The sequence below is a fragment of the Dasypus novemcinctus genome, chromosome 24 (genome assembly GCF_030445035.2).
Source record: "Dasypus novemcinctus isolate mDasNov1 chromosome 24, mDasNov1.1.hap2, whole genome shotgun sequence".
In the NCBI taxonomy this organism is placed as follows: domain Eukaryota; kingdom Metazoa; phylum Chordata; class Mammalia; order Cingulata; family Dasypodidae; genus Dasypus; species Dasypus novemcinctus.
The window spans coordinates 56,842,995-56,870,397 of record NC_080696.1 but is presented as its reverse complement, the minus strand read 5'-3'; the positions used below and the strand labels follow the sequence as shown (position 1 = coordinate 56,870,397).

At 42.3% G+C, this 27,403-nt stretch overlaps 1 protein-coding gene across 1 annotated transcript in view; it reads right to left on the bottom strand.

Moving 5' to 3' along the window:
* The window catches only part of TSHZ2 (teashirt zinc finger homeobox 2), a 273,426-nt gene that overhangs the window by 126,369 nt on the left and 119,654 nt on the right, over positions 1 to 27,403 (bottom strand). The window lies entirely within an intron of this gene.

Sequence of the window (27,403 nt, the reverse complement as noted above, 5' to 3'; positions counted from 1 at the left end):
GTATGACAATAAAAAATAAAATAGAAAGCAACCAAACAAAAATATGCAGTCTTCATTCTTGGAAGACACATTCCATTTTCATACACACAGGCACACACACACAAGTGTCACAACTCCTGTTTGTGCATGTGTGTGTATGTGTGAATCAGAGAGAGAAAAAGAGTACACCTCTCCCGTATAATTAGATGAGCACGCAGCAAAGTGTAAAGAGTGCCTTTCAGGTTGTTGATTTGTACTGCAGGACAGAGGTGGGTTACGAAGATTGCAGTGGGCATGGGGTGGGTCCAGGATTGGGAGAAAGAAGCATCTGAAGAAAAAGAAGATAAGCTAAAATATAAAAGCAGCAAGTATAACATGATCCTATTTATGTAAAATTATGCACATGTGTGCCGACATAAAGATATAGGATTACATATACAGCTACGTAGCTACAGAGCTGTAAGGTTCTCCATGCTCCATTGCTAAAGGGGAAAAGCAAGTTGCAGACTCATATGAAGAGGGTGCATCTCATTCACAGGACGCAAATAGGAATGCTGAAATCTCTGAGATGCATAAACTAGAAATGTCCAGCTCTTCTTATTTCAGATTGAAAGCAAGCAGAAGAAAAAGTGTTAAATCATCAGATAATCTTTATCAAGGCAGGTGGTAGTCCAGAAATTCTTCCATGTCAGAAAAAAAAAATTATGTTGTTTTCTTTGGTACAAAACCTTGTACTTTAATATCACAATGTGGTGGCTAACATTAGTTGGCCAATCCACCCAAACACTCCTGTGGGCAATTTTAAAGAAAATAGAATTATTTACTCAGTTTCCAGAAAGAGATGAGGATGGCCACACAGACAACACCTTCACCGTTATGGTATTCTGGGGTTTCCAGAACCCTTCTTTTTACACCGTCTCATATACCAGCCTGGCCTGGTCACTGAGTTGCCATACCCACCTTTTAGACGAAGAAACGGAGGCTCATGGGGAGATAATGGGCCCCTGATATGAGCAGAATGGCTTGAATTTCCCATAGTGCTTACATGGGTATCTGTGCCTTCAGAAAGTATCAAGGACTCATCCATGAAACATGTGGCCTAATTTTTAAAGAAAAAATGGGGGGGGGGGGAACCTATCAAAGAATGCAAGGACAACATTCTTATAAAAGATCCTGTGAGGACAGATGGTTCAAATCTATTTGTTTTATTAGTCAGAGGGTTAGGCAAAACAGACCTCTGGGTCCTGAACGTGCCCCATAGTCAATGTCAGGAATGCTGATAAGGATAAATCAAGAACATAGAGTTTCACTGACTTTTGATACCACAGGGACTACAGAGTTAGGACAATTTTCCCAATACTATACTTGGCAAAGTATAAGATTTTATTAGAACAGCTAGATGTTCAGACGATTTTTATCGGTTTTCACTGGGATATTGAATATATGTAGAACTAAATATAAATAAAAATGTAAAAACACACTTTTTCAATAGAATTACCCACGTGTTCAGGGTGCAGCTACCTGCCACCTTGCATTACCTGGCTGTTAGGCCATTGGATTTTCTTTTAACCAAAGTCAGTGTAGCAGTTTCTGTGTGATGTGCTTCCATTCTACCCAAGGGTCAAGACTGTGTCCACCCAAGTGATGGGCCACGGCGAATGGGGGCAGGCTGGGGAGACAAGGAGACTAGCTCAAACTGGCTGACCATGGAGCAGCTATGCTAGGGGGGAGATGAGAGTAATTCTAGGAAATGGAGACACTTCCAGAAAGCAGTGGGCCAGAGCTTCTGTTGAGGGCTGGGATGAGAAACAAACAGGGTTCAGGGAGAAGTCAGCAAGGGTGAAGGTCAAAACAACGAAGTAAAGCCCTGCGGGAAGAAGGGAGCAACGTGGAGACCACGGGCTCCTTGACTAGGGACCTGGACTCTTACCCTCCCAGGAAGAGGATGGCCGGACAACACAGGAAGCACAGATCTGGCTTTTGCAATAATCAAATGATAGTAGGGGCAAAGAGGGAACAGAGGGAAGGGAGACATAGCAACAGAGAGAGAGAGAAACAGTGAAAAGTAGAAAGGGGGTACGAGAGAAGGATGAAAGGTAGGGAACGAGGGAAGAGAGGAGTCAAAAATGAAGCTCAAACAGATTTCACAGGAAAACTGGAGTGAACATACAATTCTGATAAATATTTTATGCCAGGGTAAGCTGATTAAATATGCATTCTGTACCCAAGGAGCTTACTATTTAGTGAATGTTTTTTTAAGTCACTCTGAGGTTGACACACAATGACAAAATGCTATGGTATACACACCTGAAGTAGGATGAGGTGGGTTTTGTGATGAGAATATAGCAGTAGGAAGGAAACCAGAGGCAACTAGATGGAAGCTCTGTGCTTTTCTAAGATTAGAGTTTAGGGAGAATTCCTTTACATGAAGACAGCAAAAATGAATGGAGAGTAGAAAGCATGATAAGTCTTCTGGATTGGGAAAGGGGATTCAAGGGCATTTCAGAGACACTTAAATCCTAAACTAACACCATCCCCAGAAGATGGCATCCTATCTTGGACCCCAGGACACCAGTAACAAGACATTCGAGGGATAGATAACGCCACTGACATTGAATCATGAGGCTAGTAGAACAATTCCTGACCACGTCTGATTTTTCATTACATTTTCCAAAAGGTGAGGGAAGGCAGAGGCCAGAGACTGTGTCAAGTTCCTTCTGCTCAAACCTGGCTGCTCCCAGCCCCTTCCTTTTCCTCTGCTTTCTCTCTCAACCTTAGCCTGTTCCTTCTCTCTTTCTCTCCCAATATGCAATACATTCAGCTTTTGCACTGCAAAGCTCTGCTCCCTGCCTGTGGAAATTGGGGGCTGCCTGTGTGATTCTTTTTTTTTTTTCAGGGTTATTCAAGTGCAAACGGGTAAAGAGTAACAGATGATTAAAATGCAACTCCAATTAAAGTCCTTGGATGTCACTACACTAATGTCAGCATATTGTTTTAGTAGCTGCAAATTACTCAGAAGGAGAAGTTGTTTTTCTCTCTTTCCCTTCCCTCCTTTCTTCCTTCCGTCCTTCCCCCCCTCGCTCCCTCCCTCCCCTCCTCCCTCCCTTCCTCCTTCCTTCCTTCCTTTTCTTCCCCCAAATCCAGAAGTCTAAAGAGATTTCTTAAAAACTCATCACAGAAAGACTGGAGCAAGAACACAGAGTTTAGGAAAGCGCAAAATATGCAGGAGACACGAAGCTGGGCAATTTCATCTCCCCACCCCCTGTTTTCCCAGCCAAGAAGCCACCTTTAATGATGGGTTGGGTTTGATGAGAGACTCATCAGAGGGCCTGGGTGTTCATCTTTTAACTTATTTCTGCAAAGCAGGTAGTTTTGCAAACAAGAATTAGACAGTGGCCTCCAGCTAAATTGCAGGGAGTCCCCAAAGAGCAAACCCTTAGAGGGGAGAGTCACTGAAGAAGAAAATGAAGATGACAAGGCTGTTGCTTCTTAATAAACATGATCGCGTTTTTCAGCATGCATTATTTATTACCTTTCTTTCACAGATTTATCGTCCTAAAACATGTAATCTCACGTGGAGAGAAGCACACACATGCCTACACAGATGTTCTGGTGACTTGCTCGTGTTCAACAAAAAACAAAATGCCAAAACAGTGCAAAACGTTCAGGAGGTCTGCGCTTGATGCCATCCCTCTAAACGACTTAATCTGGGTTATCGTTTCCGCATCTCCTTTTTTTTCTTTCTCTTTGCAAGATGCCTAAATAGAATCCAGTCATCATCATTGGAATTGATCATATTAGTCACTGCTAGTAAGTACCACTTTTGTGTCAGGAGCTTAATATATGATATTGCTGATCCCGCAGAAAAGATGGCATCCCACCCACTTTGCACATGCAAGGCAGGGGAGACTCTGGGAGCACAGGGACTCACCTGAAGTCACACAGCTGGGAACTACTGAGCTGGGACTGGAAGATGGGGGTTTGTTTTAATTACTAAATGACCCGGTCTCTGCCCAGGGCATCTGAGCCAGTGTGTGCAGGGCTGGGTTTGCACCACCTTGGTCTGAGACCAGAGCCTGAGGTTGTCTCCACTAACCACACTCCCTTGAATAGATAACGTATTTGTAATATATAATATAATATGTAGATATGACTGAAAGCAGTCGGCCCTGGGGCTTCAAACAAAAAACCAAACAAACAAAAGAATAGCCTTTGGCGCTACCCAAACCCTATAATGCTTTTCTTTCTTTCTTTTTTTTTTTTTAACAGCTTGAATGAGATATCATTAACATACAGTATACCTAACTCCTTCCTAAATCAAACATGAACTTAAATCCTGGTGTTAGGAAATTGACAACCTTCATTAACACATGCTGTGGGTTGGGTCCTCCCAAAAGTTAGGCTAAAGTTCTGATGCAAGGACTTGTGACCGGACTTTATTTGGAAACAGGGTCTTTGCAGCCGTAATCAAGTTAAAATGAGGCCATACTGAATGAAGGTGGGCCCTATCCGAGGACTCGTGTCCTTTCAAAAGGAGAATTTGGACACAGAGACGCACTTGGGGAACTCCATGTGCAGACAGAGGCTGGTGTTGGAATGATGCGGCTGCAAGCCAGGTAATGCTGAGGTTGGTCAACAACAAGTAGAAGCGGGAGAGAGGCAAGGGACAGATCTCGCCAGAGCCTCCCGGCACCTTAATTTCAAACTGATGGCCTCGAGAATGAAGAGAGAATAAATTTCTGTGGTTTGAGGCCATTTAGTCTGTGGTGCTGTTACAGCAGCCCCAGGAGGCTAATATATATATGAACATACTGAGCCGCTTTTAACCATGCAGTTCTCTTTTGCAACTTCTTTTTTTCTTTTTTCCCTTCCCCTAAAGGAAGTTAGCAAGAAAGAGACCAAGAATGCTTTTTGGCCAGTTTCCCTTCCAAGCAGGAAATTAGTATACAGTTAGTTCTGAGCTTTTCTGAAACTGTTGACATGGGATTGGGAACACAACATATTGAGTCAGACCAGGGAACTGCTATGAACCAAAAGGCAAGCTGAAGGCTACCAGGGGCCCAAGGCGGCGAGGAGGTGGGTCGCCCAAAGAAGGCCAAGACCCACTAAGACTGGGAGCGCCGGCCAAAGCCAAGCTGGGTGCACTGAAGGTATAACACGGACCTTGAAACAATGGCATTCATTCGCTCTGTGTGTGTGTTCCTGATTATAACAATAAATCATGTTCCAAGTGGAAAATCTGGAAGTGATAGAAGCATAAAAAGAAAAAAAAAAAACACCCATGATAAAAATCATCATGATATAATAGCTATATCATATAATATCACCCTTGTAAGTATTAACTATATTTATAGCTATAGCATATTAGAGTATATTACAGAACCATAATATGTATTCTATTTTATAACATGCTTTTTTGTTCTCTCTGCTTAATATATTGGGAAACTTCTGCTTCATAAGCATGAATTTTTAAGGGTGGGTGATATTCCACCGTGCAGTTTTACCATTTAAAAATATATATCCCCTTATTATTGGACATTGAAATTGCTTTTATTTTTTCACTGTTTTATAAGTGTCTCATTGGACATTATTTTACATATGTCTCAGTGTGGATATCCTTCAATTAAATTCTGAGAAACAGAATTACTGTGTCATGGGCCACATTTACTTACAGGTATTTGATATTTACCAAAATGCTCTCCAGAGGATGCTACCAATTAGGATTTCCTCCCATAGTATATGAAAGTGCTCATGTTAATTTCTCTCAAACTCCACAAAACTGAGTATTGACATGAAAAAAGACCATAATGATTTGATGGCCAAAATAATATAGCAGTAATAATACAAATAATCATGATACTTTTTTGTTTAAGTTGATTTCTCTGATAATCAACAAAGATATATATATATTTATATACAATATTCATAAACATATATTTGTGACATACACATACCATTTATAGCAAACTATTGGCTTAAAAAGTAAATTAAAAAAAAACAATATCGAATACAAAATCCATTGGCCTAGTGGACAAAGCAAGAACTGAGCAAGAAAACAAACAAAATCCCAGAAACAAACAAAGGAAAACAACAAGGAAACCAATACACTATGGCAGGAGTGAAGTAGAGGAAGGGAATCGAGACTAGGATAATACCATTTTTCTAATAGTTGACATGGCCTAGCTCATGAGAGCTTAGTTATGAGAAAATTTGCCCCAATGGATTGAGACAATTTCTTCAACAGAAAAATTTGTTTTCTTTAAGACCAGTGCCCTTCTGTTACTGGATTTACAGTTCTGATTCAGTTCTTTGAGCATATGGGAAAGCCGTACATTTTCTTCAGGGTCATTTATGAGTCAGGCTCAAGATGTAATCCAATATCTGGGCAACCAACAAATTTCAGGAATGAAGCCAGATTATCAGCTAGAAAATAGCAACATTGTGGTACAGAAATAATACTAATTTGAAAATCAAAAGACCAGAGACCTTAGTGGCAAGTCTTTGTCCCTAATTTGTAGGATCATGAGGCAATATGGCAGCTTGGTTCACTTCTGAGGCTTGGATAAGGCAACTCAGGGGTTAAATCGGGTTTCTGTCTCTTTACAGCTCTGTGACCAGGGGGAAGTCACTTTGCCTCTCTGAGCCCCATTTTCTTCTTCACCATCTGTGAAGTGATTATAAATACTAGAGCGACCTCATGGTGTTGATGGACAGATTAAAGTAAATAATGATCGTGGATGCCTGGAAAGCAGGAAGCCCTCAATAAAAGTGTCCGTAGGTCTCTGATTTTCCATGGCAGGCTTCTAGCTTCTAGTTTCAGTGCCACTGACGCCACCTTATGCAAAGTAGCCTGTTCTTTCTAGTCCCTCTCTACCTCATTATGGTGGTGGTGTTTTTCTCTCTCTTTACAACACTTAGCACTATCTCAAAATAAGGCTTTACTTACTTACTCAGAATCCTTCACTTGAACACACGTTATGGGAGAACTAGGACTTACTGTCCATTGAACTTATATTTTTCAGGGCTTAGCACAGTGCCTGATGCTTAGTAGGCACTAGGAAATATTTGTTGAAAATAACAGATGAATAAATAGATTTTTAGGCACACACGAGTACATGCGTCTATGCCATCAGTATTTCATTCATCCATTCATTTTGTCACATACCCTCCCTCCCTCCTTTTGTCTCTCCTCCCTTCTTTTCTTTATTTAACAAACAATTATGGAACCAACCACTTGGCTAAATACTGGTGATACACTTACAAACAAGACAGAGCATCTTTGAAAGAGTCCAGGCTTCAGATTTCTCTCTTCACCTTGCTTCATTCACTTCTCCTTCCTGATAGACCATCAGATTTTAGCCTCAACTACAAACAGAGTGGGGCTCAACAGAGCCTTGGTTGGACCCTCCAGGTGCTTGTCAAGTAGCTGCAAATGACTATGCAAGACTTTATTGTCTATGGACTTCTGGCTCTGGCCATATTTTACTTTTCTGTAAAATATACTATTTGGTTTCAAGATCTGCTGCTGTCCACCAAAAATACAACTCTGTTACTAATCCTGCCAGCTCCTGAATGATACCTTTGTGGACACTAAAAACAATTTAATGGCGTGTCACAATGGCAATTCACTCTGTTAATAGCCCTGCTCAATAAGACTATAATGCATAAACCTCCTTCAGTTGCCTGACAAATAATTCACCTTTACTCACTCCACAGTAAGCTCCATTTCACTAACAAATATACTTCCCCCCAAACCTACAGATATTCAGCATTTCTGTCCTGTGTCAAGAGCTATTTTTTTTTATGAGGTCAGTGTTATCATGCTTCTATGCCAACCTCTGGTTGGCATAGTCCCAATGGCAGTCTTTTTCTCTGTAAGGTATCGTCAGGAGACATTACAGTCCCTCATTTCTTACTCACATCCCAGTGTGATGAAAACTTAGTGATTCCACAGGTACAGGAATCATCAGCTCTCTTTGTGGACACTGTTCTCCCAAACCTATACATATATGCTCAAAGATCAAGAAACGGGGCCATTTATTTCATGGATCTAGTGTTCTTAAGGTCTATTATTACTTTAAAATAGCTCCCTCAGGGGCAGTCAGCACAGGGGTTCTTGGTCTGGAGTCCCATGGACTTCTGAGGATTCTATAAATTCACGTATTTCATGAATGTGGATAGAAAAAAAAAAAAGAATTATATTTTCATTAACCTCTACCTGAAATTTAGCATTTTCTTCAGTTATGAGAGTAAGCACCAAGCCATGTCTTTGTATCATATTACAGTTGATACAGAGATTTTGAGATACCTTGGCCTATCATTATTTTGAAATTATGGTAGTTACCTAGTCCACTACTAGATCATATATCTGTGTTGATAAAGATGTACATACATAACTGTATCAAAAATTTCCCTTTTTAAATATTTCAATAATTTCATTTCAATATAATTGGTTTTCTTTGCAATATTTCGTCTTTATGCATTTAAAAACAGTATTCTCAGAGGGGGTCCAGAGGCTTCACCGAGCTGTCAAGGGGATCCATGGGACAGAATGGTTAAGGTACCAGCAGGGGGGTGTGGCAGAAAAGAGCACAGGCCTGGATGTCAGGCCCACGAGCCCAAATCCCGATTATTTGATGACAATAACAATATATCTATAGAATGCTTGCTATGTGCCAGAGACACCTCTAAAATCTTCACACATATTAAACTCATTTAGTCCTTGAGACCATTTCATGAGATTGTCCTAGTATTACCCTCTACTTGACAAAAAAAGGATACTGAGGCACAGAGAGGTTTAGTGACCTCCCCAAGATCTCTCAGCGGGTAGGTGGGAGGGTTGACGTTTAAATCCAGGAAGGATTTCTTTATGTCTCTCCTCACTTCCTTTCACAGTGTTAACAGAATTTTTTTTAAAAAGTGCTTCATGCACAACAGTCATTCACTCCTCATAATAACCCTATAAGGTAGATCTTATTATTATTATCATCCTCATTTTTTCAGGTGAGAAAAGTGAGATTAAGGAAAGGTTGGATAAACTGCCCAAAGCAGTACAGCTTGAAAGCCACGGTAGCAGGGTGCAATCCAGCACACTGCCTGTTTGTGTAAATAAAATTTTATTGGAATACAGCCATGCCCATTCATTTACATATTGTCTACGGTTGTTTTCACTCAACAATGGCACAGTCACATAGTGGCTGCAGAGATCATGTGGCCTGCCAAACTTAAAATATTTACTCTTTGGTCCTTTACAGAAAAAAATTTGCCGCCCTCTGCTCTTAACCATCATGTGTTAAGCCAAACTCCCTGGCTGTGCCTGCCCTTTGCTGGCTGGCAATGTGTCCCTGGGAAAGTAAGTCACCTGACTTCCTCAGTATCTTGAGTTGTAAAATGGGCACATAGTGTGTCAATATTCTAGGGTGCGTGCGCAGATGAAATGCATGGGTAGAGTTTAGCACTGTTCCTGGGATGTGTGAAGTGTTCAGGAAATTTTAGTTGCTATCGTTACAACTATTGCTATCATTTGGGTCATTAATTAGGACCACCCATCCTATTCTGAAAAGTTTCACAGACCATAAAATGAAGCCAGCAATTTCTGGTCATGTCAATCCGCAGAGGAAGCTAATCCTGATGCTGGGGTTGCATTTTTTGCTTGGAAAATGTAATCTGCCTCTTAGATTAGGACACCACTGTCCTCTGAAATAAGCCAATTATTGATCAATGAGCTGGGCCTTCCAGAGACTTCAGCACTGTTCACCCAGTCATTTCATTATGTATGAAATTCAGCTCCCAATTAGATTCATGTGGTTGAGACTATACCTGGGTCACAAATCACCCAAGACACAGGAGTCTATTTTCAGATGAGCTCTTTTCCCAATAGGTTCAAACCCCTTGGGAAAAGAGCAATGTCAAGTAAAAGAGTTCCCCGGTGGGGAGGGAAGGGACCAGCCTAGGGAAGATGGTGGGATTACATACAAATGGATTTTTCAGAAGAAAAGAACGCCAACCCTATTTTCTTGCACATTACTTCCCAGGGAAGCACTGGCTGACGCAAAAAAAGAGGAGTCGTCTTCCCTAAGCTCTGTCAACAGAGGCGAAGATAAAATTAAGATGATTACATATGTTTAGGGGAAATTAGAGTGTTTTGGCTTGAAGTTTGCTTTCTCTATCAACCATATTAAGCAGGCAATTACTCAACATTCCATTTGGCCTGGAAGATGCTGCCTTAATGTGGAGAATCCTTTTCAGAAGCTTCCTTTAAAAATTGAGGAAGTAGAAAATGGCTAAGACTACTGTTTTGCCGACAGGCATGCATGAGTTCAAAACCCAGCTCCCTTACTTCCAGATTCTGGCTTTGTGCAAGTCACTTTATTTCTCTTAGCCTCAGTTTTTAGATTCTGGAAATGGGGTAGTGTGTGTATTGTTGGCCCCAATATTTCTGCCTGCCCCTTCCATCCATGCCTTTTGACAGTTAACTTTGTTGTGCTCTTCCCCTCAGCCTCTGGGTTTGGCATGTGACTTATTTGGTCTGTTGGGATGTTAGCAAATGTGACACAAACAGAAACTTAAAAAGTATTTGCATGATTGGGCTTGCTTACCCTCTTCCCCTCAGTCATTGCTATAGGAACAACATTCCTAGGCTAGCCTGCTGGATGATGGAGAAGTCATGGTACAAAGCCAAGGTGGCCAGGTATTCCAGTCAAGGCCATCCCAGATCAGCCAACAGCCAGTCAACACCCAAAACAGGTGAGCCAGGCCAGCCATGATCAGCAGAGCCTCTTAACTGACCTGGAAGGCAATCACAGTTGAATGAACAGATCCAGCTGAGATCAGCCCAGCCCCGCTCTGATCAGCTGGACCGCCACAGACTGGTGAGCTAAATAAATGTTTATTGTTGTAGGTCACCAAGGGTTGTGGGTGTTTTTCACGCACCATTGTTAGGTTAATAGATAACTGATACAGGCATGTAATACTTACTTCATCGAGTTGCTTTGAAAAATGCATGAGCCAATTCCCGTTAGCCCTAGCAGAGAGTTGGTGGACAGGAGGAGAGATGGCTGCAGGTGTTAGACTTGTTGCAATGATGGGATACAATTATGAGATATTAACCTGTTTGCTTTTTCTTTTTCTATCTCTATTTCAGGTAGTCATCAGCTGTAATCATTAGCCACAGGGAAGGGATGTAGCAGAGTGGAAAGCAGAGAGCCCTTGTACCTCTCCCTGACTTTTATCTTCAAAAGATAAATTTTGAGGATTTATGAGAGATGTAAAAGAAAAAGGATTTGGCCAAAGTTGGGGGGTTGAGGGTTGGTCTTCTTCTCATTCAAACTTCAGATAAAAAAGAGATTTCACTTGGGTTGGGAGGAGGAAAGAAGAGGGAGGAGGGGAAATTACTCAGCTAATGGGAGCCACAACCTTCGCGTTCCAACGGCTCTGTTGGTCCAGGCACCCAGGGTACCAGCACCAGGCATGCGGCAAGAGGTCTGTGCTCCAGCATCGCCCAGATGCGACAGCGCATCATGACCAGAGTGATGGGTTTGTCCTGCACACACTTCCTTCCAAACACTGTGACCAAGCACAACATCTGGATACTTGGCCCACGTTTAGGGGAAGAGGATCTGGTAACAGATTGGGGTTAACATGTTCTATTAGCTTTGCTCAAAATAGAAATTACCTTGAAGTCTAGAGAATAAAAGTGATATTCTTTGCAGATCTTTAGTTTGTTGGCCTAAGGTTCATACTCATTAGATGTTGATAACAACGACAATGATGATGTTGTGGTTGTTGATGAGAGGGGAGATAACTATTTTTAAGGTCCATACACCACCTAGAATGGTAAAAAAAAAAAAAAAGTGAAGGAATTCTGGCAGCTAGAGTAGATGACATTTCAAGTAATATCTACCAGTTGCTGACCTCAACTCAGTAAGACCATGTGCTAAGAGGGAGAGAAGAGAGACAGTGAGATTCACGGCAGATTCTACTGCCCTTATGTAATGATCTTGGTTCCCCCAGAAACTCAGAGAAGGCCATTCTGTAGAAGCCATACCCTAGCAGCCTCCAGACCACATCTGGCCAGGAAATGTATTTTCTTTGGCTTGCCTAGTGTTTATACACTTAAAAAACATATATTGTCAACCTTTAAAAATCAGGACATGTCTGTCCCACCGGAAAAAAAAAAGAAAGAAAAGAAAAGAAATCCAGATTTCTGCCTTTTCTCAAAAAGAAAGAAACAAAGGGAGGGTGGAGAATCTAGCATCCCACATGGTACCACTCAACTGGAGCTGAGAGTGGTTCCCTCTCTAGAGGCAGGGCACACTCTCTAACTCATCACAGTCTCCACTGCTCCCAAGAGTCTTGCCAATTAAAGGTGCAGAGTTAAGCACCAGTTCTTCTTTGTGTATTTCGTAGAGTAGACAGGGACTTCTCTGTACCTGTGATGTTATCACAAGGGGAAAACTAACAGTCAGAAAATGAGGGCTATGTATTTTTTTGCCCACTATCTCATTTACTGTTCCTGATTAGATTTGGGGCATTTGAAGTTCTGACCCTAAAGTTAATCCTTAAGAAGTTCAGTGATGGGATGTGTATGATTTCCAAAGAGAGAAACCTTGAGGCACAGCCTACTGTTTACACACAATACACATATCTAGGGAGAAACAGTTGAAGAACTCTCTGTAAACAACACTGATTTTGTTGCCTGAAATATTTTTAATTTTTTTCCCCAAACAGAAATATTTGTTTTCTAAGAAGCCCTATATATTTACTGGGGAGAAAAGCTATCACTAGAACTTTAGTAAGATTCTGAAAAAGACAGAAAAAATGTTGTGGCAAATGGGAAAAAAAGGAGGCCATTTGTAAAGAAGAATTATTTGTATCGAATATCATGAGAAAATAAGTGCATCATGACAATTTTGTACATCTTCTATGATTTGATTGTCAGTAATGAAGCCCACAGGAGAGTGATAAATGTGTGGAGGAAAAGTATCTATTTCACTTATATGGCAAATTATGCAACTCAGGGCTTGATAGCACTTGGCAAAATACAAATGTATTTGAATGGAATTCAAATTGTTGCTCTTTGCCGAAGACGCAGGTAATCTCACCAGGGGTCCTGTCTTTGGATTTGTATAAGAGGTAAGAGTTTAAGTAATAGTAGCAGTATTACAAAATTACCTTTAAACACTGAAAACATTTTTACTTTGTTACAGGGTATAATTTCCACTTTTCCCCTCTAATGGCTCATATACAGAAAATGATACACTAATGCAATTTTTCAAATTTAGTTACCTTTTTTTTTGTGTTCTAAAATTATATGTTCTCGTCATTTGCCCTGTTTGTCAGTTTCCAGAATCCATTTATTTCCCTGTTCTTACAGTTCCATAATTTATCTTCTTGTCACAGAACTTTCATAAACTTTTTTAAAAGATACAAAATAGTTGCAATAAACTCTGACAAAAATGCTTCCAGTTCAACTTTTGAAATCTTTCAATTATGTTTTGAACGATTATCACACTTTCTAGTGTGGCTGCTCTATGAAATCTCTCATGGAGTGACATCTTACCAGGTTAGAGAGAAATTACTCAAAAAGAGAGTCACTTCAAACCATTTATATCTTGTTGCCTCTTCACTTTTGAATTTATAGATTTATATTCATGCTCATACCACAAAGAGAAAAGAAGAAAGGAAAGACAAAATAAGAATTGTGTCTGCTGTGGCTGGAAACACTATTCAGTCAAACTCCAATTACCTAAATGGAACATGGGATGGGGGTCAATTGTGATTGTGTGAGGTTTTGGATACCAGAGGGAGACATAAAGAATTGTTTATAATTAGAAGGACTTACTGAAAATAAAAACCAAATCAAAACAAAACATGATGGACACAAACAATAGAAATGCTCAAATATTAGATCTGGAGCAACTTGGCTACATTATAATAAAGAGATATTCAGGGACAGCCATGTCAACTAATGGGTTGGATTGTTTGGCACACTTATTGTGATGCTGAATGTTTAAAATAAAGCTTCAAGAGGCCCCTAGACCTGTGCTGAGTAATGGCAATATAAAGTAAGTCATATATGTAATTTCAAACTTTCTAGTCATCCCATTAAAAAAATAAAAAGAAACAAGTGAAAGTAATTTTAAGAAGATAGTGTACTTTACCCACTGTATCTGAAATATTGTCATTTTAACATGACGTTTAATATAACAAATTATTAGTGAGCTCTTTGATATTCTCTTTTCACACTAAGTCTTTGAAATTGGTGTGTACTTTACACTCATAGCACATTTCATTTGGGACAAGGCACATTTCACATGTTCAATGGCCATGTGTGGCCTGTGACTACCTAATGGACAACACTGTTCTTGACTGCCTCCCCTGGCCTGGATCTTGGGCTCTGTTTTAGTTCTCCTGGCTGCCAAAGCAAATGCCATGCCATGGGTTGGCTTAAACAATGGGAATTTATTGGCTCATGGTTTTAAGGCTAGGAGAAGCCCCAAATCTAGGGGTCATCAAGGCCAAGCTTTCTCTCAGAAGGCTGTGGCATTCTGGGGTGGGCTGTTGGTGATCCTTGGCTCTTGGCTTTTCTGTCACATGGCAGCCTCTCCTGGCTTCTCAGTTCCAGTCATTTCCAGTTTCTGGTTGCTCCCAGTGTGGCTTTCTCTCCCTCTCTGTGACCTTCCCTATAAAGCCTTCAATAGTAGGACTAAACCCATCTTGAATTAGGTGGGCCACATCTTGCCTGAAGTAGCCTTATCAAAGGTCCTGCTTACAAGAGTTCACACCCCAGGAATGGATTAAGTTTAAGAACATGTTTTTCAGGGGTACATAGCTACAAACCACCACAGACTCCTCATAAGAGCTCCCACAGCACTGGGCTTCTCTTACCACAGCTCTTATCACCACTCCTTTCAATGACTCTCCCCTGTTTGCCTAAGTTTAGTGACACCTGGATACCAGATCCATGCTGCTTATTGTCCTAACACCAATTCCTGGAGCACAGTAGGTGCTCAATAAGCAGTGAGTTAGTAATTGAATGAATGAATGAATGCATTTTCCTTTGTGGACAGACATAATTTTTTGGAGAACCTAGGTAAAAGAGACTCTGCAGATACCCCGCCAAGATCCCTTGTGGTGCAGCCATCCCACGGCAGTTGTGAGTGGTGGCCTCTGGCCCCCCATGACTGCCCCTTGCTCTGGAGAATTGCCCTCAGAGGCTGAGGGGAGCCACTTCTCCTGGGGGTGTTCACACATCACTGAACCCCGCAGACAATGACTGACTGACATTGGGATACAGAAGTCCATCCCACTTGTCTCAAGGGAGGAAACTCCACTTGCAGTTAATGCTGCAGAGCCTTTTATCTGGGATTCAAAGTTAGACTTTACCTGAGACCATACCTTTTACCTGAGACCATGTTCTTCCCTCCTTTACCAGTTTTCCTGAGACCACTCCCTCAATAAATCATCTGTGCCCAAATCCCCATTTTAAGTTCTGCTTTTAGGAAACCCAAAATACAACACTAGTGTATTTTTTCTTCAGCTTTTTCCCCCCTTTTTGTCAGATTTGAACTTTTCTTCCTCTCCCCACATGCTTTACATTTATTTCTTTCTATTTCTTAAAAAAATCTTTCACAAATGGCTTTCTTCACTAACCCGCAAACTATCAATATGCTGCTTTGTAAGAATCATTTTTCATCAAGTCTAGCACAAGCCTTCAAAGTCATCTGACTTTCTGTCCACACCTGTGGGTGTGCATCCATCGTAAATAGGGCCTCCCCCAGTTAAGGGAGGTTAATTAATCAGGCTGGACTCTAATCTGGATTACTGGAGTTCTTTACAAGTAGAATGAAATTCAAACAGAGAGAGTGACTGGCCACAGGGAGTAGCCAGGAGGCAGAAGTCAATGGAACCAGAAGAGGAAGGAAAGCCGCAGTGTGCATTTCCATATGAGGGAGATGTCAAGGAACCCCGAAGACGGACTGCCAGCCGGAAGATACTGACCCTCGGAGGAAGCAAGCCTTCTAGCCTCTGGGACGATGCATCGATAAATTCCTGTTGTTAAGCCAACCCATGAATGATATTTGTTTTAGCAGCTAGGAAGCGAATACGCTTTTCTATCTGGATATTTATTTTATTCATGAATGCACCAGAAAATTCTCTGAATATGCTGATTAAACAGTTCTGATGAATAGCAAAATCCATTACTGCACAATTCCACAATTCTCCTGAGTGATAAAGGGGAATGATAATCCTGTCACTCGTCCATGTGGCCTAACACAACTGTGACATGACTTCATGAAAAGCATGCTTCTTGTATTTTGCATCTGGTTGCCATTTGACCCGCTTAGTAACAGAAAGACATGTGGAATGAGGGAAATCTTGGAAAGCTATCATATTAAGCAGAGAGAAGCATGCTGAATCTGCCAAAAGGGCAAACAGACAAAAAACAACCTAGAATCCAAGTGATGCTCTAAATATACTTGATTTTAGTCATGACTATGGCTTCAAAGCATGGACTTATAGGCTTATACTCCCAAATGACCAATCAGTGCCATTAACTAAGCCTCAGGGCCTTTGCACTTGCTGCTTTCTCTTCTTGGGTCATTTTTCTATTAATATTTGCCTTGCTAGCTCCCTCTTATTACTGGGGTCTCAGCTCCATTTAAAATCACTTCTTCCCCCAGCATTATTCTGTAACACATACCTCTGTTTTATATGCTTGATAGCACTTATCACTAGCTGATTATCTAGTATATTCACTTAGTGTCTGTCTACCATCACTAGAAACTAAGTTCCCAGAAGCCAGGCACTTTTATCTATCTTATCTGCTTCTCAATCCCCAGTGCCTAGAACAGAGCCTGATACATTGTGGGCACTTGATAATTGTTAAACAGAGGAGTGATCCAGATTATTTTAGCACACTCCAAGTCATTCTTGGATAAGGAGGAGATGCCTCATGTCATCTCTTACAGGCATTAATGACTTGGACCAGAAATCTCAACATTGAGTTTACTAGGCAAATATGTACAGCTGCATCATTGGCCATCTCATTGACAGTCATCAGAAATGCACTTAAAACAATATACTAGAAAACACAGATAAGCATGCGACCCAGTGGTCTCGGCCACGGTGCTGGAACCTCTCCAGAGCCTGGTCTCAAGTCAGGGGACAACTTGCCTGACTTTCAGCCAGAACTGGAGAAGTAGGTTGTTCATTCTCTGCTGGGAGTGAAAGGTGAGATGCACAGAGCCTCTGACCTCTGGGCGGGTGCTTATAAAAGAGCTTGACTTTCTCCTTCCTACCCCAAGTCAGGTGGAGGCCACCAATTAGGAGAGTTGGGTTTTGCAGTATTCAAGTCAGAGTTAGGAGGGAAGGGGGAAGGTGAGATGACAGAAGGGGAGGATTGGCAACCTTAAACCTTCAGCATAAAGAACTCTGTGCTACCGTTCCTCCTGAAGATACTTTAGACATGGGTGTATTTATGTGTGGGTGAGGGGATGGGATATGTGCAGGTGGGTTGAATGTATCTCTATATATTATCTTTAAACAGCAATATCAGGTCATGTTTCATATTTATTTATCCATCCATTAATTCATTCTTCCAGCTAACATTTATTGACCACCTGCTCTTTGCCAGATTTTTGGGTCTGGCTTTCTTAACAAAGAAAATATTTACACTAATTTTTTTAGACTTCTCCCGCAAGGTTTTAGAACAACAAATCTATGTGTTAAAGGACCTATTAAAGAAAATGTCCCTTCCTAGAAGGTTAGTGATTCATTCACTAAACATTCCTGGCCTGACTTCTCTGAACAGAAACTGTGCCATGCACAGAAATTATAATGGTGAGGGAAAAGACAAACAAATGAACAGACAGACAGACAGGCATGGCTTCCAAGCTGTTGGAGTTTCCATTCTGGTGGGGCATACTGGTTTCAATGAAACATAACATGAAGAAACGTAAATGGCAACTGGGAGAAGTGCCATAGAGGAAAGGTCCACAGCCAAGGTGAGCATATTGCAAGGAATTGGCTCATTCGGGAGGTCAAGGGAAGTTCCCTGAGGAAGAGAGATTTGAGCCATAATCTGATGCATGAGCTGGAGTCAACCAGGTGAAATCGGTGGGGAGGGGTTGGGTACAAACTATGGAAAGAGGCGTGTAGGACCCCTAGATTCTATAACTGCAGGGGACACTATTGACATTGTGTCAATTTCCCACCAAATTGTGCAATGATGCCTTGAGACTCCTAAGTAGGCAAATAGCATGTGCAAAGGTCATCAGGTGGGGGCAGGGGGAGAAGCCTGGGGCACTTAAGGAACTGAGAGTTGAAGTAGGAGGCCAGAGCTAGGAGAGTGAAGTGGGGTATGGGCCAAGCCAAGGCCAGCACAGTGGACTATGGGAAGCCATTGGTATTTTTATTTTAAAGAGATTTACATTGAAAAGAGACCCTCCTGGTTATGTAAGGCAGGCCTTTGTTTGGCAAGAATTGACTTGCCAATGCAATAAAGACAATGTGAGTACATAGCTAAAAACTAGGACAGATCCCATCCCTCCCTAAATGCTCATTTCAATCATTTTGGAAAAAGTTAAACAATAATATGATATGATGTAAAACATAATTTATTAATAGCAATATTTTATGGATGCATACAGAACTCTAATTCTGATGAGAACCTTTAAAGATAGGCATCATTATCTCCATTTTACAGAAGAGAAAACGACTCAGAATGGTTGTATAGCTAGTTAGAATAAGGAAGTGTGAGAATGCTACCCAAGATTGATTCCACTACAACCCCTGCCTCACAATAGCTCAATGTTTTCTTTGCTGTAACAATAGTCACCATTGGTTTCCCCAAGGCTGGATGGAATTATTCATCTACTCCTGAATTTATTCATTCATTTCTTTGTTGTTCTTTCATTCAAGTTAAATCAAAATTCCTATTGAGCCCTTGAGGTCCTGCATGATCTGACTCTTAGTCTTCCATTAAAAACTCATCTCCTATTACTGTCCCCCTTACCCTCTCCTCCAGCCCCACCAGCAACCTGTACACTTGCCATTCTTCTGCTTGCCTGGAATGAGCTTCCTCTCCAACTCATGGGACTTGTTCCTGAGCTTCGTTTTGCTCAAATATCACCTCTGTGATGACCTACCTAAAATACCTGACTGTACCCACCTCACCATCATTCTCTGTTCCTTGGTCTTGCATTGTTTTTTCTCTCATAGGGCCAAACAGTACATAACATTAGCATCTACTTATCTCCTCACTCTATTCTAGAAGGAAAGACCCGTAAGGGCAAAAGCCTTGTAGGACAAGGCTTGACAAGAGCAAGGCCTTGCCAAGTAATTGATGAATGAATAAATGAATGAATGAATGATTAAACGGAGAAGGCTAATGTTGTAACGGGAGATTTGGCCCCTGCAAAGAAACTGTGCCCTGGGACCGACCACTGAGAATTAACATTTCTTACCTGCAGGAAAGACACCTTCGTGAGTGAAACCTGATTTTGGCCTCTCTGCCACTTGGGTCCAACAGAATTGTTGGGCACAGTTTTAAAACATCCCTAACTCTTAGTGCACATAGGCATTGCTCATGCTCCTGGATTCGCTGGAGGCAAACAAACACATACTCCAGGCATAAAATAATTTAGGCAGAAGGCCTGAATAAGCACACATCTCTTTTACTAGCTCCTCTCAGAGGGATTTCGAGTGAAAATGAGGTTTGTGTGTAAACTCCAGAGAATGCCTCTTTCTAGACATCTGGGGAAGACCTGGGACAGCAAAATGAGGTCACAGCATGAATGGCCAAAGAAGTTCTTGCCGAGATGGCCATTGTGCACCAAATTTTCTTACATGCTGAGGAGAGGTGTCCAAGCAATGTAACCTGAGCAGTTTCTGGAGGGAACAGTAGTGGCAGCTACTGTTTACTGAGTGCTTGCTGTATACCAGTTTGCACTGATCATCTCATTTTATCTTCATCGCATGCCTACGACGGGGCACAAGTACTGTTTCTTTTTTTTTTTCCCAAAGATTTATTTATTTATTTATTTCTCTCCCCTTCCCCCCACCTCCCTGCCCCGGTTGTCTGTTCTCTGTATCTATTTGCTGCGTCTTCTTCTTTGTCTGCTGCTGTTGTTGTCGTGGTACGGGAATCTGTGTTTCTTTTTGTTGCGTCATCTTGTTGTGTCAGCTATCTGTGTGGGTGGTGCCATTCCTGGGCAGGCTGCACTTTCTTTCGCGCTGGGCAGCTCTCCTTTCGGGCACACTCCTTGCGCATGGGGCTCCCCTACCTGGGGACACCCCTGCGTGGCATGGCACTCCTTGCGCGCATCAGTACTGTGCACGGGCCAGCTCCACGCGGGTCAAGGAGGCCTGGGGTTTGAACCGCAGACCTCCCATGTGGTAGACGGATGCCCTAACCACTGGGCCAAGTCCACTTCCCAGTACTGTTTCTATTTACAGATGGAGTTTCCTGGAGTTTAGAGAAATTATGTGACATGTCTGAGGTATGACAGCTAGTATGGTTCAAGGCCAGGAATAAATGCAGGTGTATCTGCCTCCAAAGTCCAATTTCTGGGCACTAAACTGAGATGGTCATTAGATCACGTATAGACAGTTTATATAATCTCAGACATAAACTTGTAAGAGGTTAGAAAAGTAAGAGTCTTGGCCAAAATGGGGCTAAGCAAGCCTCATCCATTTAAGAAATGTTTCCTGACCTCTTGTTGTACACCTGGCATTGTGTTTGGTTTTAAGGAAACCATGTTGAGTCGGGTCAGATAATCCCAACTCTCTCGGGTCCCTTCGTGGAGTGCGTATACCACTGGGGTGGCAGCCTTGTACAAATACTAACGCTGATCAATTTGTGATAAGAGAAGAAGCCTGGAGTGATGAAAGCGTGTAATAGAGGGGATTAGCCTTCCCTGAAGGACTGCAGGCTTAGTCATAGCTCAAATACACACTGAAAATTAACTCAGGAGCACACTTTTTCTGGGGTCAGAGAAATGTTTTACATGCCTTTCAGATATTCTGAACCTATCTCTAGGACTTCTAAACAGGTATATGTACCAAGAGACTCCTATTATCTGAGTGTAGCAAATATATGCACAGCCTGGTCGGACACAGGCCAGCAAACGGAAGAGGCAGGCAACAGTCAGGTAAATTCTAGACACACAAGCGGCTTATAAATAAACACTCAACTCACCAAACAGAGATAAATGAACAATAAATAAGAGAATTTAATATAGTTAGATACACACAACTATTTCAGGGAGATAAGCAGCAATGGGATAAAGATAATCAAGTATATAGGGGAACAAATACACAAATTCTGGAAGGAAAGAAAGAAAAGGGAAAAAGTTAGAAAATTTTCGTCCAGGAATTGCTGATAACGCCAGCAAGCATCATGCTTTCCGCATTCTTAGTGTATGTCGAGTCTTCTAATCTGTTGTAAGCTATATTCTCTACAGGCAGATATACCACCAGAGAGAACAGTAAGGCCACCTATTTCTACTTCTCTGACACCTGACTTCGTCTGCAAGCTGCCTTACTGGCAAAGAGAGACTCTGAGGGCTTATCGAATATGCAATCTCACTGCACACTCCTGCTGATATTCTTAGGCGTTGCATAAATCTAGGACTTGCCAACTATGGAACTTGCAGAGTTTACTTCTGCACTCAGCCTATTCCCTTATCCCCTTCTTAGGCCCAGATATGGGGGTTGCGAAGTCCAATATCTTAGAGGAAGACGATTTGCAAAATAGTAGGTGATTTCAAACCTGTTCATATAACCTTAGTAAATGTTGATTTATGCTACATCTTGTTAAGATGATCCTTAAACTTAACTACGATTTGGAAGGAATTGGAATGAAGAAGAGAGCAAGTAGACAGGACAAGGGATGGAATGGAAGGAAGAAATCCTTCCAGGAAAAACCAAGGCATTGGGAAACGGACTTGGCCCAGTGGTTAGGGCTTCCGTCTACCACATGGGAGGTCCGCGGTTCAAACCCCGGGCCTCCTTGACCCGTGTGGAGCTGGCCCATGCGCAGTGCTGATGTGCTCAAGGAGTGCCCTGCCATGCAGGGGTGTCCCCCGCGTAGGGGAGGGGGAGCCCCACGCACAAGGAGTGCACCCTTAAGGAGAGCCGCCCAGCGCGAAAGAAAGTGCAGCCTGCCCAGGAATGGCGCCGCCCACACTTCCCGTGCCACTGATGACAACAGAAGCGGACAAAGAAACAAGACGCAGCAAACAGACACAGAGAACAGACAACCTGTGGGGGGTGGGGGGGAGGGATTAAATCTGAGATCACTGACTTGAAATCCTTAATAGTTGTATCTTTGAATTTGTGTTTTGAAAGTGAAGTTCAATGGGGTAAGAGAGCATGGGCCAGGGACTTGGAGCCTCGGTTCACGGGCAGTTCCAAAACATCCCCATCTTCCTGAGAAGGGTTCTTAGCTGCTCACTCCATGCCCCCTGTGCCTTGGGCCTACCTGTCCTCCCCTTCCCTGTCCTTGCCCTGCTCCCGCTGTGCTCTTCACTTGGGGTGGTGATTGGGTGGGTTGGTAGGCGGAGGCCCAGAGCCTGCTGTAGCTCTCAACCCTGGGGGGAGGTTTGGATCAGGGTTAAACACATGTTGTGCAGCATCTCTGGGTGGGGCAGAGAGGTGGCCATCCTTGCCTGTGTCATCAGCACCATAGCATGGTCAGCAGGGCATGAGGTTTGCTTGCCCACCTCTGATACGCATAACCTCCCGGTGCAGAGGCTACAATCCTTTGGGTATAACCCATCCACCATGGGTTTGGGTGGTGAGTCCAAAGAAAAAAGAGATTGACTTCTCTGCTTTCAATTAGGGTCCTGAACGTTCATTTTGCACTGACACCCACACATTACGTAGTCGACGCTGTTTTAGTGAAATAAAATATAAATATTTAGGCCTGTGTACTTCTCCCATTCTCCCTTCAAATCATCTCTGGGATGACTTCTGGATATGCACAAAGATTCTAGCTCTCTTTCCTGCAGACATATGCTAGAATTGTGCTTCACCACCCCTCTAGAAGTTAGATATGACACATGACTGGCTTTCATGTCCAGCAGAAGCTTTGAGAGCTTGGGCAAGATTTGCCACATCTTCTTTCTCTCTGTCATGATAATCAGCCATGTTTCAGAGGGTGATTGCTTTATCAGTCTGGGCCCCAAATGAGGATGATAGGGAGCACAGCATCTTGTGTGAATGAGAAATAAACTTTGGTATTTTAAGCCACAGAGATTTGGGAGATATTTGTTGTTGTAGGAAACCGTGCTTATACGGTTTGATATGCTCTCCATGTCAAATTGTTCTTAGCACAATTTTTGGACAATAATAGATGCTTAGTATAGATTTATTGAATGAATGAATGCTCTCTTCCTGGCCATGTTAATAGTCTTATGTAGATGTATTCTTACTTGCTCAGTTGACCCTACTGTATAAGACCTATTATATCTTGATTTCTTACTTCTCTTGACTCTTTCTTTTATTGTCTCCTCTTTCTCCTTCCTCTTTCCTTTATCCCCACTTATTTTTTATTCTCTGTTTCATAGAGAGCTCTTTGAAAGCCACATGTATGCCAGCGACTTTTAAAACCCCAGCTCACGGCCCACGCACAGTATTGATGTGCACAAGGAGTGCCGTGCCACACAGGGGAGCCCCACGTGCAAGGAGTGGCGCTGCACACACGGAGGGCTGATGCAGCAAGATGATGCAAAAAGAAGAGACACAGATTCCTGGTGCCGCTGACAAGAATACAAACGGACACAGAAGAACACACAGAGAAAGGACACAGAGAGCAGACAATGGGGGAGGGGGAAGTGGAGAGAAATAAAAATAATAAATAAATAAATAAATAAAGCTCCAGCTCAGATCCATCCCTTTGACCTTCTATGTCATCTTTACCTTCAACTACATAGAACATTTCTATTTAGGTACCTGCCGGCATCTGACTCAATAGGCCAAAAGTGGGACTGAACATTATCTTCTGGAACTGTCAACATTTCCCTAAGCCTTGGTCCTAAATTTCTTACTATAGCAGTATTTTAGGTTTTGTATCTGTTGTTTATTTTATCTGTTTATAAACTTTCTTCTCTAATATCTTTGGATTCATTATGGCCTCCATTTAAACACCTTACCATTGTATTTCATGCACTCTTAATCTCATGTCCCAATTGCTCAAATAGCTGTCTACTCCTCTCCTTGCTTATAACATCTCTTTGTAAAAATTTTCTTATGCTAACTAGATTCTTCTTATAGAACAACAATTCTCAGCTAACATGTTACCATGTATTGATTAATGTATAATGCGTAAGAATGCTTTTATTTTTATTTTTTTGGTTTTACAATTTTGGACTCAAACACTATCTCATATAGAACATTAAGTTCTGAAGGTCATGCGGCAAGAAGGAGAGCAGCACAGAACCATAATGAGTGAGAGCAGAGAACTAGGACCAAAGAAAACCTGAGATTTTCTGGGAACACATGTGGGATTTGGGTGTGAGCCTGAGGGCCCGATTGGGACTGGAGATATATATTTGGGCCGTCCTTGTGATGGACAGAGTCACAGTGTATCTAGGGACAGCACAGCAGAAGTACCAGACGCGAATGCTGTGAGGGGCAGGTGGGAGGGTTAATGGAAGAGGGTTGGGCATGAGAGCCTGGTGGTCCCGGGTTAAGAGAATACTTCTCTTAGCTCCAGGTGACAACAGATACCTGGGAACACATGTCTGGTGTCATGAAATGCTCTGATTTTACAAAAGAAGCCAAGCATATGGATTTTTAGGTGGAAAACTTTGAAAGGTAGAAACAATTTTTTTTAACACCATCATACTCTAACAGAGCATTTCTTTGGGCCAGTCCTGCCTGCAGACTGCTGTTCTGAGACCTCTGGGTCTTAAAGGGAGTGAGAGCCCAGGCAGAGATCTCGAGAGCCAGGACGTTTATGGGGCCACCTGAGGAAGAGCCGTGGAAAAGCACACGTTCCCTCAGGGAGAAGGCAGGTCATCACACCAAGCATCACAAAGTAGGTCAAGAGAGAAGTTTAGAACCATGCGTTTTTCTATCATACTCAGAAAAACAGCAACAACCAAGCAACAAGTCTCTCAAAAGGAAAGATGCCAAAAACAAAACAAAACAAAAAGACTCCATTGGAAATCCAAAAAGAAAAGAAAAAAAGGGGAGTTGACAACCTTTGTATAGTATTGCAGTGCATTCAGGTTGCACATCAGAGACCAGCCGGGGTGGCTGGAAGGCAGAGAAAGAGACGGGCAGTGAGTGGGCAGTGAGGCACTGCAGGGAGAAAAGGAGAAGGGCTCTTTCAAAGAGGTGGGTAATGAAGGTTAACGGAGAGGTGAGAGTGACTTGAAAAGGAAGCACCAGTGAAGAGAGACACAGACAGGATATGTCGCTGACATTCACACTCATGAAATTATCAGCTGACACCAAGTGAGCACGTACCTGAGCCAACATTCCAAGAGCTTCAGCTCTAACTCATTTAATCCTCCCAAAGCCCTCTGAGTTAGGTACTATTTCTATGCCCATTTTGAAGATGAAGCAACTGAGGCGTAAAAGTACATTTATGTAGTTTAATTCTCTCTTTATGTTTTTAAAAGGGAGATTTGAGAATGCTTGAAGAGAGAGAGGAAAAGTCAGGAAAAGAGAGCATGAGAATTTGAGTGGTGCCTCTGGAGCACATCCAGTCAAAAAGAGGTAATGCAAAGATCCAAACAAAAATTGAGTCATTTTTGGGGGGAAGGGGGTAGCAAAAGGGAGAGTTGTTTTTTTCTTCAGAAACAGCAGGAAAGGAAGAGAAGGAAATAGATGAAGTGATATTGTTGGTGAACAGGGAAGTTGAAAGAAGAGATGTAGCAGTCTCTTTGCTTTTGTTTTTCAAATAAATCACATTGGACATGGGGCTCTGTTACTCTTGGGGATGTGACACAGATTCTTGGTTGTGGGAGGACATAAATTAATCATAAAACAGACCTTGGATAGCGAGGAGAGATTAATCATCTAGAAACAAACCAAGGAGGATTATTTCATATTTTTGGGTGATGCTCAAATATGCATCCAACCCCACCAGAGCACTGGAGCCATATGGAATCCTTTTGGGTGCACCTGGTAACCCAGGCTTCCCAAAAGGGCTGCTCTGAAGTCATAGTCTCCACTCTAAATGCTTGGAGATAATTCTTGGAACTTGTCAACTCTGTTCTTTCCCTTTGCACTGCACATAACACATGCCCTCTCCAGCTGGTATTGTAAAAATCTTGTCCTCGCCCATCTGGGTGACTTGTTTTTAAGAATTGTGAAATGTGGGATAGGAATACAACACTTTCATTAAAAAAAAATCCTCCCTGTGTATAATTTGCATTATACAGAACATGATGGAAAGCATAGAGGAAAATAATTTTCCCCTCACAAAAATGGCAGCAGTTTTAGGCTCAGATACTCTAAAGTTCTGGGTAACACAAAGGAGCTTCAATTCTTTCCGGTAGTTTATTCTAAAGTTGTGATTCTCGAACTAAGTGGGTGTAAATGTGAACTAGAGTGCTTTTAAAATTTCAGATTCTGGTTTAGTAAGTCTGAGTCGAGGCCTGCAAAGCTGCATTTTTTTTTTAGGGGACACTGGGGAATGAACCCAGTACCTCATACATGGGAAGCAGGCCCTCAACCACGGAGCTGCATCCACTCTCCAATGGGAGTTGGTTTTTTCCATTTGTTTGTTTGTTTGTTTTTATTTGTTCTTAGGAGATACCAGGGATCCCACCCCGGACCTTGGACATGGGAAGCAGGTCTCAACCACTTGAGCTACATCTGCTCCCTGGAAAGCTGCATTTTATTCAAATTCCCCAGGTGGGCCTTAGGTTTTCTTTCTAAAAACTCCATCCTAGACGTCATAATGAGTAGGGAATCTTATCCTGCATTATACTGAGAACAGATGATAGGCCTGACTTGGAGAAATGGGCATTCGCAAAAGCCACAAAGTTCACAAAAGGGTGTCAGGGATTGCAAAGGCAAGAGGCGTCTCTGAAAGATTAGAGGAATTCCAATCAACACATATTCCACCAGGCCTCGTGTACAGGACAGAGATGAGGGGGGTGTAATCCCAGTCCAGGATCTGTTAGGGAGAAACACACTTGTGTCATATACATGAACTACGAGAAGCTGAGATGGGCGTGCAAAGCACATCTGCGAAGGCTGGATGACAGCGGCAGCTAAGGCGCTTGGCCTTTTGTTTCATTCCTGGCACTTGCCTCATTGAATCTCACAATAACCTTAAGAGGTGTCCCACCTGGGAAGGGTGCTACTGCGAACTAGGCAGTGGGGGGCCAGAGATGACGCTAAATATCCTCACATGCACAGGACAGATGTCCACGGGGCTGAGGCTGAGAACCCCTGCTTT